This window comes from Rattus norvegicus, chromosome 1, assembly GCF_036323735.1.
Source record: "Rattus norvegicus strain BN/NHsdMcwi chromosome 1, GRCr8, whole genome shotgun sequence".
NCBI classification, from domain to species: Eukaryota; Metazoa; Chordata; class Mammalia; order Rodentia; family Muridae; genus Rattus; species Rattus norvegicus.
Window position 1 is genome coordinate 175,516,333 of NC_086019.1, and position 21,542 is coordinate 175,537,874.

Sequence of the window (21,542 nt, forward strand, 5' to 3'; positions counted from 1 at the left end):
ACACAATATACAATTACACATAGACACAGGCGTGTACACACACACAAACGCATGCACAACATACAGTTATACACAGACACACACACACACACAGACACACACAGATATATAAAGGATCCTAGGAATCTATTAACACAAAGTGGGGGTGTTGTATGTTTTAAGGAGTCTTGTGCCTTGAGGCAAACTCACTACCATCTTTTGAAATGTCCAAAAGGACTTTTTCTAAAACCCCTGCTAGGATGGTCCACGCCAGAACCACCCTGAGAGAGAGGAGGAAGACCGCATCTGGAGTGTCTGCGTAAGTCATCATTGCATAGTTTTCTCTCAAGACTGAGAAGCTTTGTACACAATTCAAACAAAATACAAGGAATTATCCACTGCTTATCCTCAGAGGTTTTCAGTGGGTGCCATCAATTGGTACTAAGGAAAGTCAAGTAGCCCACTATCTGTCTCTACCATCCTCTAAGCTGCTGTTCTCATGTCTTCTCAAAGCCTAGATGACAAACACCTGAGGATGTTCACCATGTAAAATGCACCCACCTGAGCCCAGCTCTAAATGAAGCCTGGCCTGCTCTGAGAATGCGGGAAGATGCTGTGGGCTGACTTGGTACTGACAGTACAGTATCATCTTCCAAGAAGCAAAGCCTTGGCATCAGCAAAAGGAAGAGTTTTTAAATCATGTGCAGAGTGGGGGTGGGTACGTGCACATGTATGTATGTGCCCACATGTGGACACATGCACATGAACGACAGAGGTTGACTGTGGCTATCTTTATCTCTGAACAGGGTTTTGTCAGTTTACCTAACTTGACTGGTCAGTGAGCCCCAGGGGTCCTCCTCTTATCTCTGCTCTGTCACTGTAGAGGAACAGGCAGGGACTGACACCTGGCTTTATGTAGGTGCTGGTGATCCGAACTCAGGTCCTTGTGCTTGCAGGGCAGGTACCTTCCCTACGGAGCCATCTCACAACCCCCCAAAACTGGGTTTAAATCCAGGCTGTGCCACTTATATAAATGACCGCAATGCCTCTGTGCATACACTTGCTGTTCTAAAAAGTGAGACAGGTAACAGCTCTTCCGACATAGGGCTGTTGTAAGAATTAAACCACATAACCCCTGCAGAGTACGTTGTTAATTACCTGCCACCTTGTAAGTGCGGCAGAGATTGGTTCTTCCCATCAATATTAATGCGTGCAAACATAAATGTTTGCTTCTAGTGCCAGGATTCTGACTCACCCTCTAACTCACCAGGTGGTTGCACTGCAGGTATCTCTCCGTGGCACCCCAGAACTTCTTCCTTTCAAAATGGCAGCTTGGTCTTCTTGCAGAAACAAGTACCAATGTCCTATAAATGATGCTGTGTTGAGCAGTTAGTGCACACAAGTACATGCTTTTCCGGGTCCCGCGAATGAGTGAGTGCAGAACATACTAAATTTGTTCATTTGTTCTTGCTGGGACAAAATATCTGAGAAAAAGCATCTTGAGGAAAGAAAAGACAGCGGGAGGTCAGGCAACAGTTAGGAAGCAGAGAGTAATGAACACTGGTGCTCTTCTTGCTTTCCTTTTTTATCCATCCAAAGACCCCAGACCATGGCATGGTGCCACCCACATCTAGGGTGGGTCTTCTCTACTCAGTTAGCCTAATCCAGAAACTCCCTCACACATGTACCTGTGATTCTAGACCCTGTCAAAATGACAGTAAACACCACCTATTACACCTACACTCCCTGATGGCACAGTGCCCAAAGCTATAAGAGCCAGCACTGCTGTTGGACAGCCAGAGAAGGCCACCTTCAAGCTAGCCTTAGAGGACAGGCAAGAGTTTGACTGGCAGTCAAGGGAGGGAAAAGATTCTGAACAGAGAGACCCCTGTATGCAAGGCACGAAGGCCAGGAATGTTGAGGAGCATGGTGGAGTTGAAAGAAGGATGAACAGAGTTTAAAGAGCCAGTTCAGGAAAGACGATCAGAGATGAGCAGCTGAGAGTGAGGGAGCAGCAAGGCCTAGCAAAGACAGTGTCATGGTTTCAATACCACACCTATGCAAAGACGGATGAGGAACAAGATGGCTCACAATGTGTAACTAGAACATCAGGTGGGTGGCAGCCCCATGGGCTGAGGTGGAATCTCAGAGCAGGAAGAATAGATGAGTCTGTGGATTGTGAGCTCTCTCTGGCATATGGAAAATTTGACAAGCATGTGATCAGCAGCCAAGATTTGTGGGCTAAAGCACTATCAAATATGGAGCTCAGCACACACAAGCACATCCATGTGTACATACACACACAAGTACATCTATATACACACAAACACATTTGTGTACATACACACAAGCATATGCATGTACACACACACATAAGCATACCTATGCACACACACACAAGAATATCCATGTTCACATACACAGACAAACACACAGCACATCCAGGTACACATATACACAAAGGGAAAGGGGGTGCTCTCCTTGAGACAGATGCAATTAAACATGCCTATAGTCCCAGCTACTGAGAAAGTTGAAGTAGGAGGATTGCAAGTTCAAGACCAGCTTGAGCAATATAGTGTGGGTGGCTTCATCTCAAAAAAGGCAGGCAGGCTCATGTGACAGCTTAGTAGGTGATGTAATGGCTACACAATCACCAGTTCAGATCTCCAGTACCCACATAAAAGGCCAGCTGTCGTAGAGAATGCCTGCCATCCTAGTGCTGGTAGGTAAAGACAAGTGGCTCTCTGCGGCTTGCTGCTCAGTTAATCTAGTTGAATTGGGGAACTCCAGATTTAATGGAGACCTAATTGAGATAAAAACACACACCATTGACTTCTGGTTCTCATGTACACATATTCATGTGAATTTCACATACACACCACATACATGAACATGTACTTCTCTTTGTGTGCTTTATACTTTGTGTGCCATATATGTATGTTTGTATATCTTTGTATGTATTGCATGTGGTCTATCTCTGTACATTGTATTTCTCAGAAGAAGGGAGAGTTTGATCAGTTTAATTATCAGGTTAATTGTCCTGATATGGCTCCCACCCCTTCTTACCTCATTTTTTCCAACGTTCACGAACTCTTTCTTCCTTTCATCTCCTCCTGCTTCTCCTCCGCAGCTCCTGGTGAATGCTCAATGAGTCCCAGCTTAGCGAGCAGGCTCAACCCTGCTCTTAAGAGGCAGCCGTGGCTTTTATCTTCCTCTGTGGGTTTGGGTTTGCAAGAATCAAAGCAACATTAGCACAATTTGTTTGGATTAACATGAAGACTTCTAATCCGCTCTTTTGCAATATTCCATATTTTAATAACTTTAATAATTACTGCTTCTTTTTTCTAATTAAGAGCTTAGAGACGGAGACCTTGGAGAGGGACCAGAAGCAGTGGTGTTTGGTATCGTGAAGAAAAGGAAGCAATGTTTGTACAGCAGAATCAACATTCAGAGAGGGCTACAAAGCACTCAGATTTCAATTCTGTGGTGTTTCTTATGACCATGCTGTGAACGAGACCTTCGAAACTGGAGATTACAGGGTGGCGGAAGATTTCTCAGTCGTGTTTGAGATCCAGCCTGAATGCCCAATTGCCTCCCAATAAGAGCATAAATCCTATAGCAATATTGCCCTAGGGGTGTGGTGGACAGTCTATGGAGCTTAGGGCAAGGTCTCAGCCCACCTGAACTTTGCTCCAGCTTCAGGGAGAGGCATTGATGGCTGGGCAGAAGTCCTCTCTGGGTGGGGGGGGGGGGTGTGTGCCATCAAACCACAAAGGCTAGGTCAAGTGCATGGCCCCCAGGGCAGCTGTGCTTATGCTAATGCAAGTCTAAAGCACTGGACACTGACCTAAAGGTCCAGCCCCTCCACCCCCGATTTAACTCTTCTATTGTCTTGCACTGTGCGGGAATGGAGGCCACAATGAAGGATCGAAGCATCTTTTGAGCATAGAGTGCACCTGAGACGTCTTCAGGACTAGTGGGTTGCCAGGATTGAGGATGGCATAAAAAGGGACCCTCTGGCCCTCACTCAACTGAATCCAAACCCGAATTTTACACAGAGCTCTTGGCCTGAACACCTACACCCTCCACACCCACAGATCCAGCCAGTCTCACACAGAGCACCCGACCTCCACGCCAACATATCCACACCCACAGCTTTCAGCCAGCCTCTCACAGAACACTAATGTTCCACACCTACGTCGTTCATCCACAGATTCAGCCAGCCGTGGATTAAAAATATTCAGGGAACATTTTTGTTTCTGTACAAAACATGTACGGACCTTTTTTTTTCCCCTTGTTATTATCCTTAACAATACAGTAGAACAGCTATTTACAACAGCTTTTTATACTGTTTACACTGCAGTGAGTCTTACAGGAAATCTAGAGGAGACTTAAACCAGTGCACAGGAGGACTGCGTGGCTTCATGCTGCCACTGTTTCATATTGATGACTGGAGCTCCTGTGGGAAGAGGTCCTGCAATTGGTCCATCATGGACACCAACAGACAACTGTACACCTTCCTCCGCGGGGTCCAGCACAGGAACAAACTGGTCTGGGTGGATTCTGAGGTCCTTCACTCCTAGAGGAGGGCCTTTACCTTGCTAAGGGAGGCCCTCCAAAGGCTTCTTTTCTGAATGTGAGTCTCAGCAATCGGAGGTAGCTTTCTGAATCCTGTCACTGAAGTACAGAGGGAAAAAAATGCAGAAACTCCATCTCAAGTGGGCCACCGTCTGGTAGGGACTTGGAATCCCAGAGACTCTTTGATTCTATCTCTGCCTCCGAGGACTCCAACATGGCTGATAACACTGTCAGGCGGCAGAGCAGGCTCCAAAATCCCTCATTACTTCTGACAATCTGGGTAGAATTTCATAGAGGATGTATTCAATGGGGACTCTGAGGATAAGAAAGATTTAATAGATGGATATGAGGGAAAATGTCATTCTGGCAGAGAAGCCAGCCAGGGGAGCTTGAAAATGCAAGTTCTATTTAGGAAACAGAGATTCAGTACTGATAAGTGCAGGGTGCACACGAGGCCACACAGCGCACGGTCTGGCAGTGTGTAATGATGCCCAACCACAGAGCCTTGAGTGAGCTGGTGAGGAGCTGAACCTTTATTCTACAGAAGATAGAAGACCAGCTAGCTCTGCAGGTCTCTGAAGAGAGGAGTGGTCCAGGCCTCCCTCCCACAAGTGAGCTGAGGGAGGATCACTGCTTATCCACGTGAAGGAGAAAGAAAGTAACAACAGGCCGCAGGCTTGCAAGCTAATGCTACCAAAAGGAAACAGAAAGAAAAGAGGAGTAAAAGCAGGAGGGAGCACAGAGAGCAATGGTGCAGAAGAAACCAGGAAGTCCCTGCAACTGCCTGGCTGAGAGATCACTGTCTGGATATGTTTGATCCCACTTGGCTGTGCCCAATCTCTCAAAAGCAGGAGCCATGCCATAGTCGTCTCTGTCCTTTTGAGGCTTTACAGAATACCTTTCACACCAGTATCTCTCCCCACATAGAAATAGAAATTGATAGAAATTGTGCGTGTGTGGTGTGTGTGTGTGTGTGTGTGTGTGTGTGTGTGTGTGTGTGCCTGCACATGTGCTTTCCATGGAAAGTAACAGAAGTCATGTGAAAGCCAGAGGACAACCTCTGCTGTCCCTCCTTAGACACTGTCCATCTTTGTTTTGTTTTGAGACATCGTCTTTCACTAGTCTAGATCCACTTAAAATGGGGTCGGCTAGATGGCCAAGGGGCTGGAGTGAGAAAGCAGACCCCGGCCCTCCTTCCCAGCATGTGCACCGTACATCGCTTGCTTTTAATGGGTTACTGGGATTGAACTCAGATCCTCACACTTCCAAGACTAGCATCTTACCAACTGAGCCATCCCCTCAGAACCAAGAGTAAACATTGTTGTTTGGAGAGAGGGGGTTGGAAAGGAGAGGGAGAGGGGGAGAGAGAATGCTGTGTGTGCTGAGGGTGCTCATGGAGGCCAGAAGAGGGAATCACGGCCTCTGGAGTCTCAGGCAGCCTTGCGATAGGTGCTGGGTCTCCAGGGAGAGCAGGAAGCATTCCTTACTGCTGGCACATCTCTCTAGCACCTGCCTCCCACAGTAGCATGGTATACTTAAATGAGCTTCAGTGGAATCTGAAGACTTTCTCAAAACTGCATCTAGTGCTGCACATGAGATTATGAACTGTGAAGCTTCCCGTCTCAGAGGGTCTTTACTTTTTATCAAGTCCTGCAAGGGCTCTATGACCTTTAAAAAAATGGTTAAGAACAATGCCGCTAGAAATCTGTTGTCTCTGTGAATGTTTCTGACTTCTGGTTTCTGCTTTTATTCCTCCTCTAAGTACCAATTTCCCATATAAGAAAAAAGGACAAGGTCAACAACATTAAACAGACACTTTGAGCGTTATAGCATTTTATTTGTAGTAAAAATCCAACATATAAATTCAGCTCCAAATCTGAACTATGCTGAAACACTGAGAAATATTTTCCCTGCCCATCCCTGACCTCGCTGTCTGGAAGCACGGCCCATTTCCAACCCTGCTCTCTAATAGCCCATGTTTCTGTAAGGCTGTGAATCAATTTTAATTTGGACTTTGGCTTCTGCAGTGAGTGCCTTTGAAGAAGCACCTTTCTGAGAATGCCAACTTGCACCTTTCAATTACGAGCAGATAATTAGGATAGAGGCTCGCTAGCCACCCTTTCCATCTCCGTGAGGTTGGAAGAAAGCTGTAGATACAGCATTTCCAAGCAACTGACATGGAAAGGGATCCTATTACCCAAAACCAGAAGGAGCTTACGATGCCCACCTTGTATGCCAGAACTGCCCAGAGGTATAGCTTAGATGCCACACTACTAACCCAGGTTCTGACATCGGGGCTGTACATATCAGAGTAGTTAAAAAATGGGACCACCCTCAAAAAGCTGGAGTTTTTAGAAGAGCAAAATAACATCTGACCTTATAAAGGCATGCGGTCCAGTGAGGGCGTGAACACAGCTGGGGGAGGGGGGATGTGTGCCTGCTTAGCCGGGCGATGCTGCATGTACTCAGTGCAAGAGAAATTGTTTAAGGAAAGGGGTTAAGGAGAGGGATTCAGGGAGGAGTTCAGCCTTGTGTAGTTCAGTGTTCCAGAAGATGCATGAGGAGGGGCAAAGGTCAGATTTAGCTTATGATGCACCTCATGCTCTCAAATGAACTCCCTTTCCCTCTGGTGTTGGGGAATTATCTACTGTATGCCAGGCACAAAGACCATGCAATTTTGCCTGCTATCTCGCAGTCCTAACATCTGTGAGGTGGGGGTTGATCCTCTCATTTCATGAATGAGAACTAAAGCTCAGAAGAGGGGAATAACTTTCTCGGAACTCACAAGTAGTCAAGCCAGAGTTCAAGACCAGATCTGAGTCCAAAGACTACATTGTCTCCGTGCTGCACGGCGGCACTGAGGAGCCCCAGGATGGAGCTGGTGAACCTTGGAAACGCACTAAGTGAAAGAATCCAGGCACAAAAGAGTCTTTGTAGGAGTCTATTTATATGAACATCCAGAATAGGTAAATCCATAGAGACAGAAGTAAAGTAGTGGTTGCTAGGGACCAGGGAAGGAAGAAATAAAGAGTGAATGTTTAGTTGGTGCCGTTTCCTTTCAGGATGATGAAAATGTCTTGGAACAAGATGGAGATGGTGGTTTCACATCGAGTAAATGTGCTAAATGTCACTGGATTAGACATGTATCTTAGTCATTTGATTTATGTTATGTGAATTTTACCTTGGCTTTTTTTTTTAAAATAAAAGCTATTAGAAAAGAGGTTTCCAAGAGATGAGGCCAGGAAATGTAAATATCTGTGGCATGTTTGGGGAACAAGGAGGAGCTAGACAAGCAGGATCTCATGATGAGTCAATGCTCTCCACTTGATGCAAGTGAGAAATCCGGAGGGAGGTGTTAGCAGCATCCTTTAGTTCAGAACACCTGGCTTTCCTACCCTGAACAGAAACTGCCTTCCATGACCTAGGATGCCTCTGGTTGTTGCATTTTGATGGTAAAGGGCGTGAACATGGGCTGGGAATCGGGCTTAGATGATAAAGTGCTTGCCAATTAAGCATGAGGACCTGTTTGATCACCAGAACCCACATAAAAAAGCAGCATGTGGTGGCAGGCCCTTGGTTTTCATTGTTGCTGTTGCTGCTGCTGTTTTTGTTTGTTTGATTGGTTGGTTGGTTTTGTTTGTCTTATTTTGACATCTTTTGAGACATAGTTTCTCTGTGTCCTTGGCTCTGTAGACCAGACTAGCATCCAACTCAGAGATCTGCCTACCTCTGCCTCCCCAGTGCTGAGATTAAAGAAGTGTGCCACTACCACCCGGCTAAAAACTTAGTTGTCTATTTTTGCTATTTTCCAATTTTCTTTGCCATTAATTTTTATTTATTTATTGTTATTTTTTGGGTTTTCAAGATAGGGTCTATCTGTGTAGTTCTAGCTGTGCTGGAATTCACTCTATAGATGAGGCTGGCCTTGAACTTGAGATTCACCTGATAGCAGGCATTTGTGATTCTAGTACTGGGGCTGTAGGGCCTACTGACAACCAGCTTAGCCTATTAGAAGAGTTCCAGGTAAAGTGAGAGACACTGTCACAAAAAGCAAGGTGGTAAGCAGAGCAAATATGGAAGATAACAATTCCTGATTCTGACCTTATCCTAGTGCACATACTTTGCATCTGCAAAAAACCACAAGTATACATATAAACGCACGCACACACACACACATATGCACACACACATACACACACCCCACACACACACACACACACACTATGTGTGTGTGTGAATACCATCCTTACTATGGGGCTCCTAAATTCAGAAGACACTATATTCTGCTTGAACATTTGAAAGTATTCCCATAGGGCCATGCAATGTGGTCATTATTTTTTTCTGCTTAGAGACAATTCTGCATCTCTGTGGATCTTAACTAGTCAGAGCACCCCAAAAGCCACCTTGCATCTCATCCCAGCTAGGCTTTATCTAGACATCAAGGGAACAGTAATTTCCTTGAAAGGTCTCAGTAATCATGTGAGATATTTGGTTTTGCTTCACAGCCACAATGCATACCCCACCCACACCCACACACCCCCAAAAAATGTTTACTCCCCTAGTATCAGTGAGCATGGCCACAGACCTAGAGATCTGCCTTCCTTCAGATCTAGTAGGAGATGTTTGTCTTCACTTGGAAGTACTCTCAGAAGTGTGCATATCAATGCCAGTGGCAGAATTCATACTATAAATAGCCTTTTAAGGCCTTGTCACTTTTCTGGAAGAGGAGGAAGAAGAAGATGAAGGAAAAAAAGGTGACAGTTGGGAGTGGGCTCTACTGTTCTCCCCTTCCCAGCCTCTGGTACATGGTTCTCCTGTGGTTGTGTTGTAGGCCTTGATTTTTTTTTTAATAAGGGTTCTTAACTGCTTCAACTCCCTCTTCTAGTCCACCATCCAAAGGTAGGGAGAAAAAAATTGTAAATAGGACAAGCGGATGTGGACCTGTTTAGAAGTAGTTCTTTGGGGGCAATTCCAATTTCTGTTTGTCAGGATGCCAGCTGTCCAGTTCAGTCGTGTCAGGATAGCAACAGTCCAGTTCAAAAGTGTCACCAAACATGAATCAGCAATGGTGGCATAATCCCGCAGAAATCACCAGGCTTCTGCTGAATTGTCAGGAGGCAGCAAGTTAGTGGGAGAGACCAAGACTAGCCAGAATTCCAGGAGTTCTTTGCCATGCCTCTCTCAATGAAGTGAAGGTCATTGAAGACCAGAGACCAATAGCACAGCTAGCCATTCAAGAGCCCCAGCATGGTCCGTTGAGTACTGCTTACAGTCTTCCCAAACATCCCATGTCCCCCCATGGGTCTTGCCTTAGCAGAACACCAGCTGAGTCTGTATCACCTGACTTATCCAGAAACTTCCACTTCATAGAAATCCCGAGAGTCTGATAAAAGTCATAGACCAACTTTTCTGTGCTCCAGACCTATACATCCTATGACAGTTGCACACACACTCATATGTCCCAATGTCACCTGACACACTAGCCCTGTAGTTCAGCTTGACCTGTAGTTCACCTTCCTTAGTAGCACAGGCTCTATTTCTGGAGGGTGTCTGCTGCCTAGGTTTTGGTGCAGGAATCAAATGATGGCGCTACTCCCTTGTACCCATTTTTTTGGTTGATACAGAGCTCAAAGAGTATGTTCAACTGAGAGTCTAAAATGATATCAAATATGGTGCTAAGCCATATTCTAGGTATGAGCAAATAAATGCTCTATAAGGTTTCCAATGCAATAGTCCCTGTAGGATTTCACCCATGCCTAACTATGCACTACCAAGTTCTGTATCCCATACAGTAACTGCCTAAGCATTACATTATAACATACCCCAGCCTGGAGAGAAGCCAGTGAGATGGCCTCAGCTGTCCCAGATGTGACATCTTGTCAAGAATTCTCTGCCATATGGAGCATAATTTCCCCACAAAGTGGGAAATTCCCCCACCATCAGTAAGAGGAAAAATTCAGTGCTAAGTATGATGCTTGTTGACAGACAAATGCAAACTAGTAGCCTAAGTAGGGCATGACAAATGACCTTCAAATCCCCAAAATGACCTTCAAATCCCCCAAAGTGGCCAACTCGAAGGACCCTTTCTCTCCACAGCACAGGTAGGGACTATTAAGACTGCTTCTGTGGAAGCTGAGCCCTCCTGCCAGCCTCTGCATGGCTTCCTGCAGACTTTACAGAACGCGTGGCCATCACTTTGCTCCAAACTGCTCCACACCTGGAGATGGTCAAAGAAACAGAAAACCCAAAGGGTAATGTAATAAAGTTGAATTTCAGCCTTTTCCAAGTATGTTCCATGTGTTAATCAAACAGGGTGCTACATGCAAATGGGTCTGTTTTACACATCTAAGATAAGACTGATGTTCAAAGTTTCCTTCATTTGCTGTAAAGTGGTCAGCTCCCCACACTCTTACAGCTGCGTTTGCTCAGTTTCTCTGATTAATGGGCATTGCTCCGTAATAAGAGACACTATCACTCTCATAGGCAGCCCTCTGTTGCTGGATTTTCATCATTCCCACTTTTTCACTGCCACAAACAACATTGCAATTAACATCTTCCCCATTTTTATAATATTGCAAAATTACCTTCTAAACAGATTGTAACAGTTTACATTTCTTCATAACAAAGAGTAGAAATCTTCCCCCTTGCTTCTGAAAAAGCCATCAATTGACTCCACTTGAAAAGATCCAGGGGGAAGGTTGTCAAGGCAGGCGGCACTGCCTCTGCTCTCTGTTCTGGAGAGTGTCCTCGCTGCAAATGGGGCTCATAAGCTAAGTTGAGCATGCACAAAGCCCTGGGTTTGATTCCTAGCCCTGCATAAACTGGATGCTGCGGAGTCTGCCTGAAATCCCAGTAGTTGTGAGGTGTAAGCAAGAGGGATCAGATCTTCAAGGTTATTCCCCAGGGCATAGCAAGTTTGAGGCCAAAAGAAGAGAGAGGAAGGAGATAGGTGGAAATAAGAAAGTGGAGAGCGAGGAAAGGACAGGAAAGGAGGAAGGAAATTAGAAGGGTAGGGAGGACAGAGGGGGAAGGAAGAGGGAATAAAAGAAGGTGAAAGGAAGGGTGGAAGGAGGAAGAGTGGACAGAAGAGTGGGGGGAAGGAGAGAGAAAAAGAAGGACCCATTCTCTTTGGACTTGGCTGTAGTTCTCACAACTGCAACGTGTAAGCTGAGGTCCTGTCTGCACGTGCTGTCAGCCCAGGTGCTGTCAGCCCCTTCCCGATGCAGGTGCACAGGAGGCCAGCTTGGCGCACCTGCACTTTCACAGGTGTCTCCTGGGAGCCTGTGAGTGACATGTCAAGCTTTGTAAGTGAGCATAGGGCCCCAGCCACCCCTAAATCCCACGGAACAAACTTTCTGACCAACTGAAAATTCTCTATTCTGGTACCTGCATTTGCCTTTTGTTCCCTAACTTGGAATGAAGCCCAGCTGGCCAGCCCATTTGGTTCCTACAGCTCAATGGCAGTGCAGCTGTACCCTTGCAGCAATGGTAGGGGTGAGAACCTTGAGCATCCCACTGTTCTCACACCTCTTGCTTCTGCTCTGGGCAACTCTTGCTCTGCAGAGGAAGGAGCTAGCCCTGCAGCATGAGGGGTACTCATGATCCCCCAGAAAAGGAAAGGAGATGACCTGAATCCCCTCTCTTTCCTAACACTGGTCTCCAGGAAGAGATGCTGACCATCTCTGGCTAAACAACTTACTTGGCAAATTGTGACATTTAAGCCATTTACTAAAAATGAAAATTTCTCATCCAAGTTAGGTAAATGGGTGGCAGGTCCTTAGTTACTGAGTGCCGGGTGATGGTTAACCCCTCACATTGATCACAGAAACATTAAACTTCTTAGGTCACTCATTTCTAGGCTAACATTGTAAACCATGGGCTCTAGGGAGAGTTCATTTGTTCTTGTCACAGAAACTGTCCTATTAACAAGGAAATGCACGTCCCACTTCCACGGTGCTCTCCAGATGGCCAATGCGGTGTTCCTCTATAATAGCATCCATCTTCTCTCAATCACTAGCTCCAGGGCACAGCCACCTTGTAAGCTAGGGGACAAATGCATCCTGTCATGCTGCTTTCTGTGTCCCACAATACAGATAGCCCAGGCTTGACGAGCATCATCAAACCAACTGTTATCAGAACTGAGACGACAGGACAAGACTTAGAGCAACCGGTACGGCTCCATGCAAAGACCCAGCAACCCTAGGTCCAGAGTTGGACCTGCCTCTTAGAAACTGTGCAGGATAGTTCATCTTCGTTGTTGACTGGACTAGATTCAGAATGACCTGATATACATAGGCTTCGTGTGTCTGTAAAGGTGTTTCCAGAAAGGTTTAACTGAGGAGGGAAGGCCGACCTTGAATGTGGACAACACCATCCCATGAGCTCAGAACTCAGAGCTCAGAGTAAATAAGTAGGGTGTGCTCGGAGCCTAGATTCCTGACGGTGGCTGAAATGCAGCCACTCCCCTCACAGGTCTGCCTTTCTACCCAGATAGCCTGTGTCCCTTAAGCCAGGAGCTGAGATAAACCTCTTTTCCCTTTGATTACTTTACCAGATACTTGATCACAGCAATGAGAAAACTATGTGGTACAACTGCGAATGCATATTTTTTTCTAGCCTTCTAAAAGACAACTTCTTCATCTCTAAAATGGCGTGGTGGGAGTTCAAATGGCTTAGTGACATTGCTGTCCAAGCATGAGACCCTAAAACTGAGCTCCAGCAGGCGTGGCAGTGAGTGCTTGCAATAGCAACATGAGGGGTGGGAGCTAGGTGCTCGGCTGCCAGCCTAGCTCCAGGTTCAATGAGAACCCCTGTCTCATGTGAATGGACTGAAGCGTGATGGAGCATTAATTAATTTAATGAAAAAAGGATTTTCTGCAATTACAAGTGTAAGGGTTTTTAAAAGGCATGGTTGAGAGAGTACACAGTTTAATAGCTAGTACACAAGAGGGGCTTCCAATGTACTTTTAAAGAAAATGTATGTAAAAGTGTTTCTTCCCTCCAAAGCTAGAATGTGGTAATCTGTTCTTTTCCTTGTTCTTGCAAAACTGAGGAAACCTGTGGCTATTACTAGGCCAGCGTGGCTCATTTCTGTTCTTGTGCTGCCACCTGCTGGATGGCTATTTTAAGACCCCTGCACTAAAATGCCTAGTGCACTTTGTGGATCCTTACCTGACATCCCTCTCTCTACCTGTACCTTTCAGAAATTAACCCAAGGCACTCCCCAGTCCTACATTTAGCACTGGGGGCATGAAAATGCGTCCCGAAGATGGGTTGAAACTACGTGATGTTGGCTCCTGCCATGTTGGATAAAATTCTAATTGCTCACCAATGCTAAATATTGCGTTCCACATTTTTAAAAAAAGTTAAAAAAAATCCATAGCATGTTAACATTCCTTTGGGACAGCAATTAGCCAGAGCCGAGTATCCAGTGTCCTTTAATGTGAGCAAGTTCCTCCGTCTAACACATACTCGAAAGCACTGGGTAGAAATCTGTTCAAGAAACTGTGCCTGCAGAGTTTACTAAACAGTCCGTCCTCCAAACACTGAAGAAAATCCACATCAGTACCAAGCCGCGTACAGTTAGGACCACCAGGTACAGTAAGCTACATGAACTAAAGGGTGGTTACATCTGGGCGCTCTCGCGGGCCTGGAAAGCATTTATATTTATTTTACAGTGTATGGATTATTTCTGTAGCTAATGTTCATTATAAATTGGATGCGTTAGTCATTATGTCTTAGGAACAAGGTAAATGATTAACTGGAAATGTGGGGCTGCACACAAAGGTAACAAAAATATCTTTGAGGTCAAAATTTAAGGTCACAACACTTTTCTCTGTGCCTGGTATAAGCTGAGTACTAAGTAATTACTCATTGTTGCTATTGTTACAGGAAGAGCTGTTCTCCCACAAATGACCTGCAAGACCCTGTCTTTTAGACAATATCGAACGGAGTGAAATTGGCATTTAAATTTTGATGTTAAACAATAGAGTTTCTTCACAAACTCTTGGTCTAACGACTTGACCCAGGAGAATCCTGGCCTGAGAAATAACAGTGTGAAAACCCACAATAGCAAAGGGCAAGCAAAAGATGCGAAAACTCCTACCTGTTGAATTTGTCAAAAATGTTCACAGAAAAAAAATACCTCACAAAGATATATACTTTAGTAAGATAAAAATTTAAATTGGAAAAAAATAAAATTATTTAGGTATATTGCATAGAAATCTGTCCAAGACATTATATCTGGTTTACTAATCATCTCTCTCCTCCAATACCTTGGGGAATCTGCATCACCTCTGGCTTCTTCTCCTCCTTGGTGTGGTAGCTCACGTTCTCATAGGCACAGTGAGGCAGGCTCTGCACCGTCTGTCTTGTAAATTTTTCACTAGGAGTGGAAGAGGTGGCTTAGTCCACAAAGTGCTTGTCTCACGGGCCTGAAGACCTAAATTCAATCCCCCCAGGAGCCTATGTAAAAAAAACAGGCGTGGTAGCTTGCTCCTGGAATCCTGTAGTGTAAGAGCCAAGGCAGACAAAGGCCGGTCGTCCCTGGAAGCTCACTGGCCCGCTGCTGGCTGTTTAGTTAAAGCTCCGTGCCCAGGACTGGGGGTAGGGTGCGCAACTGACAAGTTGAAAGCAGCTGAAGAATGACACCTGAGGTGGTTCTCTGACCTCCATCCCTGTGTGCATGCACTAGAAAACATGCACACACACACACACACACACACACACACACACACACACACACACACACGTGAAATCCAAATGAACTGAGTACAGTTCCTGGCATCTTATATTTCTCACCAAACAAAAAATTAAGGGTTGATTTGTATACCAGAAAGTCCTTGAGAAGGATTGCTGGGTTGAAGCAATTTTCCCAGACCATTGTGTAATTTTATAAAAAATCTGGGGACACAGGCTCCCAGATTATCTTAGAGTTTCATGTTTCATTTTGTATCTATATTTAATTTGTTTTTGAACGCATCCTTTTCTTAGTGAGGTAAGCTACCAATTTTCTAATCTCCAACCTGACACTTAGTTATAGCGATTCTGTTATCTTGTAACCTTAGTCTTTTTATAATATTTTTCTAGACTATCATTTTGGTGCTTATTAAGTTCATTTTACCAAATCCCAAAGCCAGTGAAACTCTTGTAAGAGTTATATGAAATTTAAATGCTAATTTTCAAGCAATTGTCAACTTTTAATATTGTACTCCTACCTGCATAAGCTGCTTTTCTCATTGCTGCAAACAAATAGCTGACGGAAAGCACCGAAGGGAAAAGGGGTGGACTGTGAGCCGAGTCGAGCCATGAGGGTACGGTCCCTCACTGGCTGGGAGGCCATGGGAAGTTCATGGTGGTAGCTTATCTAGCTGGGACTTGTTCCATGGTGCAGAAGACGCAAAGCTTGGTTGGAATGAGGGCTCGCTATAGCCTATGAGGTCCACTCTCCTAAGACCTGAGAGCACTTCCTCCAGCTAGACCCCACTTCCTGAAGGATCCTCAAGCCTGGTTGGGGACTAAATGTTCAACACATAAGTGAAGAAATATGTCACATTTGAGCTATAAAAAGACCCCAAAATGTGACATTGCAAACTTGTACATACCTTGTTTTTATGTCCCTTTAGAAGACATACAGGGCTAGAGAGGTGGCTCGGTGTGTAAGAGCTCAGTGTTCTTGCAGAAGAGCCAGGTTCGATTCCCAGAACCCATATGGCAGCTCACGACCATCCATGACTCCAGTTCTCCTCAGTGTTAGGCCCTTATGCGGTATGGAGTCACACACGCGAACAAAACACTCATACATGGGAAATAAAATAAACAATTTTTATGAAAGAATGACTTTGTTATATGACTTTGTTTTAAAAAAAAAAGTGTGCAACCTTTAGTGCATTATTTGTTGTTATTTACTTTGGAGAAGCCCCTGCCTGTGTTGTCTAATCTCTTCTGATTTTGTTTGTTGTCACTAAATAACTCACTGATAGTCCCATGTGCGGCCACCCGCTTTTCTAATAGATTTTTAAATTGCTAATTTTCATCCATTTACCCTCCATCTAGACACCCAACCAAATTCTCTTAAGACTAAACATTTCAAACACTCTCCATCCCTCCAGCCTGGAATGAGTGATCCTCCTGACATGCCCCCCTCTTGGGCAGACTGTAGCTGTACACCCAACACACCCAGCTAAAAGGTGTCGAGCACAGTTTCCTGGGTTGTCTCTATATGAGAGGGGGGAGAGGTAGTAGAGAGAGATTAAAAGGAGTGATGGTTTTTCTTTTCCAGAAGCTTTTCGTTTATCTCTTTTATTTGCAAGTACACCCAAGACAATACAGAGAGCGAGAGCGAGAGCGAGAGCGAGAGCGAGAGCGAGAGCGAGAGCGAGAGCGAGAGCGAGAGCGAGAGCGAGAGCGAGAGCGAGAGCGAGAGCGAGAGCGAGAGCGAGAGCGAGAGCGAGAGCGAGAGCGAGAGCGAGAGCGAGAGCGAGAGCGAGAGCGAGAGCGAGAGCGAGAGCGAGAGCGAGAGCGAGAGCGAGAGCGTCAGCATTCCTGTCTAGGCTTGGTTTACACAGCAACGGATTCACTGAGTCACCACTTGAGATAATGCGCTGTTCCCTTTCTCTTGTTGTTTCATTAGTAGTAGTTGTTAGGTTTAATCAGATGTCTTTTTTGATTGATAAGGTTTCCCTTCCAGTGTGTTGCTAATGGATTGATTGATAGATTCCCTACTCTTAACCTAGAAGAGCATCTGTAGGAAGCCTACCCTTGCTTGCCTACTCCCACGGGGCATCTCTGGAATCGTCTTGTTAGCCTCATGTTTAGAGAGTTTGCATCTCTGGGCTCGTCTACTGTCTGCGACTAGACTAGTCTATGAGCATTCGAACTGCTATTCTTAACACAAGTCTGCCTGGCCCTGTCATCTCTTTAACCACAGCTTTGTAGTCACATTTTAACACCCTAAAGTGCAACTGGCCCATTCACAGTTCCCACTGCCGCTTGTCCTTTTGAGAGGGCTATAGTTTGCTAGGAAGCTAACTGTTTCCCGATGTTTTCCCATAGAGATGGACGTAATGTTCCTTAAAATTGCTTTAACCTCCATGATTCCTAGTGCCGTGGACTTTAATCTCCTTCATCCTTTAAACACAGAATCTGAACTTCAGTCTCTTCTCTTCCCAGCCCAACCCTCATGTTCCCACACCATGACCCCAGAGTGATTAAAGCTGAATTTGTAAATTATGTAGCTTGTAAATTTGGCTTGGTTCCAAAGATGAGTCAACTGAGGAAAATTAATTTTCATGTAATTAAAACTATTCTAACTTTTATTTTAAAATAGCTGTCTCAGCATAAGTAGGATCGGCAATAATATATTCGTGCTGAGCAAACCTTGGGGGAATTTGGACTGTCCTCATTTAACAAACAGATTCAGCACGCTCCTCAGCCGAAAACTGGTTTTTGACCAACACCAATAACTTCTGAGAGAAAGAAAGAAAATCCTCTTTATTCGAGACTCTGGGTGTTATTTAACTCTTGTAAATGGTACTCAAACTAGCATGAGATTTCACTGAGTTTAATAAAATACTACCTAATTAGGAAGAAGTGCTCCTACTATCTCCAGAGATGTATTAATATCATTAAAAAGAACATATGCTTGAAAGTCGCACGTGCATTTATAATTTTGGTCCCTTCTGAATGTGAAAGACTGTTTAATTAAGATTATTGCTATCTATAAAGCGTTTTCTCACAGGAAATGTTCTTCACTCTAAGCTACATATCTTCTCTGGAAAAAATACTTTAAAAGAAACCTTGAGACTGTTCAAGAATATAGATTCCAATTGTGTCCTAGGGAAGACGTCCTTCACTTCTTATTACACTTCTACGCTATGATAGGACCTCGGCAGCTTGCACATGTTCCCTTTTCTTTGTGGCAATTCTGTGATAATACTTTTTCACAAGTGACTCGGATAAATAAACTAATTCAGACAAAATGCAAAAGACAAGAGGTGCTGGAGAGATGGCCCGTCTGGTAAAGCCGGCCTGAAGACCCTAACAGCACATAAAAGCATTGTGGGTAGCATGTGCCTGTGACCCCCGCTCTGAGGTAAGAGAGCTGAGGGGAAAGGCAGAGACAGAAGATGGCTGGAACTCACTGGCAAGGAAGCCTGGCCCAACTAGTGATAACTAGTGAATTCAGTGAGAAATTCTGTCTCAAAAGCAGGTGGAAAGCAAGTGAGGAAGATACTCGGTGTTGACCTGTGTCCTTCAGCATGCAACCTCATTCAGAAATAGAACAGTTTCGGCTATAATTACTGAAGATGAAGTAATAATGTGGAGGGTGGGTCCCCACTCTGATAGGATGGGTGACCTTATAGAAAAGAGAATGTGAACAGACATGCACATTGGGGGAAATGCCAACGGCTGGAGTCAGGTACTGAGATAATACAGCTAGAAGCCAAAGATTGACCGGGATTAGCAGCAGGGCCTCTCGAGCAAGGAGAATAGTACGGAGTGGATGTTGTCCCCACTGATTTGAGGGACACCTTAAACCTGGATTTCTAGCTTCCAGAACCTCAGAAGAATCAAATTTTCTTATAATCATATAGCTTGAGGTAATGTGATCAGCCTAGCCAGATGACAGATTCCCATTCCAGAGTTAAAGGTGTCTCCTCTAACCTTGGCCACATCAGCCTCTTAGGGCAGAAGACAGGAGCTACCTGGACTCCAACTGCTGCACCACCACAACCCGGAAGCCTCTTCTGAGGCTTCCTCCTGTCACCCCTCACTCCTCTTCCACCACTTCCTGAAAAGGTCAATGCCTCAACCTCTATGTCCAACGTTTTTCCATTACTATTGGTAACATTTTTGAATAACTAGTTTTTTTAATCATTTATAGGCCAAGTATCCTTCAAATAGCATCTAATTCAACATTCACAACCCCCTTGGAGGAAAGTGTTTTCTTCTCCATCTTACAGATGAGAAAACTGAGGTTTTCCAAGGTTAAGCAACTTGTTCAAGACCACACACAAAAGGTAAATGGCAGAACCAGAAATTAAACTAGTCTGTCAGTCCCGAGCACTGTCACTGTTGCCTCTTATTGCTTCTCTACAACCAACTCACTTGGCTTCCCCCTCTGAAGTCTTACCGAAGTGCACTACTTTTCCTCATCCCTGTCGAAACCATCCTGTGGACTCTTCCTCACAGCCATTTCTTCCTACAGCCCAGCTCTGAACTGTGGGTACCTCAAATTTCTGTCCAAAATGGAACTCCTTCCAAATACGCTTTGCCTCTGTTCTTCCCAGTCTAACATCCATGCATGGAAATTCTGTGCACTTCATCAACTTCGGCCTTTTGCCTTTTTACAGTCAGCTGTATTAATTTTACTCTAAGACATTTCTCTAGAGTTCCTTCTCCCTGATCTTCCTAACTCAGCAGTACTGAGGGTACTGGGCATCCCGTCCTCCCCTCACCCATCCCATAACTAACCCTCTCTAGGCCACTCATCTGCTCAGGTTGCTGAGCCCCAGGGCTTAGAAATCAGCTGCCTTGGAGACCTGAGTTTGGTCCCCAGAACCTTTGTGAAAAAAAGCATGGCGTGTGGGATGAGCTAGTACTCCTAATGCTTTGGAGGAAGAGACGGCAGGTCCCTGGGGCTTGTTGGCCAACTAGCCTAGCCTATTTGGTGAGCTCCAGACTAGTGAGAGATGCTGTCTCAAACTCCATAGTGGATGGCACCTGAGAAACGTCCAAAGGTTGTTCTCTAGCTCTCTCTCTCTCTCTCTCTCTCTCTCTCTCTCTCTCTTGTTCTCTCACTCTCTCTCTTGCTCACTTGCTTACTCTCGCTCTCTCTTGCTGGCTCGCTCTCTCTCCCTCGCTCTCTCCCTCACTCTCTCGCTCTCTCTCGCTCTCTTGCTCTCTCTTTCTCTCTCTCTCACACACACACACACATACACACATGCACACATACACACACACATGAGTGCACACACAAACACACACACACACACACACACACACACACGCATACACATTCACCACAGACACAAAGAATCCAGTTTAAACTCCTCGAACAGGCAAAGATCTGATGTCTGTGAAATAAAACGTCCAGAAGTTCTTCATGAACCCAGGCTTTCCTACTAATGTTTCAAGCTTTATTCAAATGTTTCTCTCCAAAGCTTTACCTCGGGGCTGAGTCAGTCATGGGTGTCTCTCCCTCCTCCGAACTTCCTACACATGGTGTCATGTGAGTCAATGTGGCTCTCTGCAGTGATTCAGCTGTTTGTCTGTGTGTCTTATAATCCCCATTAGCTGTGAGTTCCTGCTGGACTGTGATTCACCTTGGCATTTACCAAAGCACTTAACACAGACCCTGGTGTGGGGCATTTACCAAAGCACTTAACACAGACCCTGGTGTGGGGCATTTACCAAAGCACTTAACACAGACCCTGGTGTGGGGCAGCTACTTCTTACCAAAGCACTTAACACAGGCCCTAGTGTGGGGCAGCTACTTCTTAGCTACTTCTTAGTTTTTCTGTTTTGTTTTGTTTTGTTTTGTTTTGTTTTGTTTTGTTTTGAGTTTTGGACACAGGGTTTCTCTAGCTGTGCTGGAACTTGCTCTCCCAAATGCTAGGATTAAAGGCGTATGCCTCCTACCTGGCTCCTAGCTTAATTTTTAAGGACTCTACTGATATATTAGCCAATCTGACTGCCAAACTACTTAGAACTCACAGAAATCAGAGCAACTTTTGAAGTACATTCAAATAACCACAGACACCGGGTGACCTAGCTCACCCAGGTTCCTTGATGGACTCGGCGAAGGCTGTTGTGATACACTCTGGTGGGGAGCACTGTAGGCTGAGCCTCCTCACCAGCACCAAACTCCTTCTCTAGTTTCCCACCACACCCTGGGAAGTAAGAACATGCCATTATCCATCTCCATAGGCCAGGCTACAAGGTGCTAGGTGCAGGCTGAGCCTCTCCACCATGATAAAAAGTGG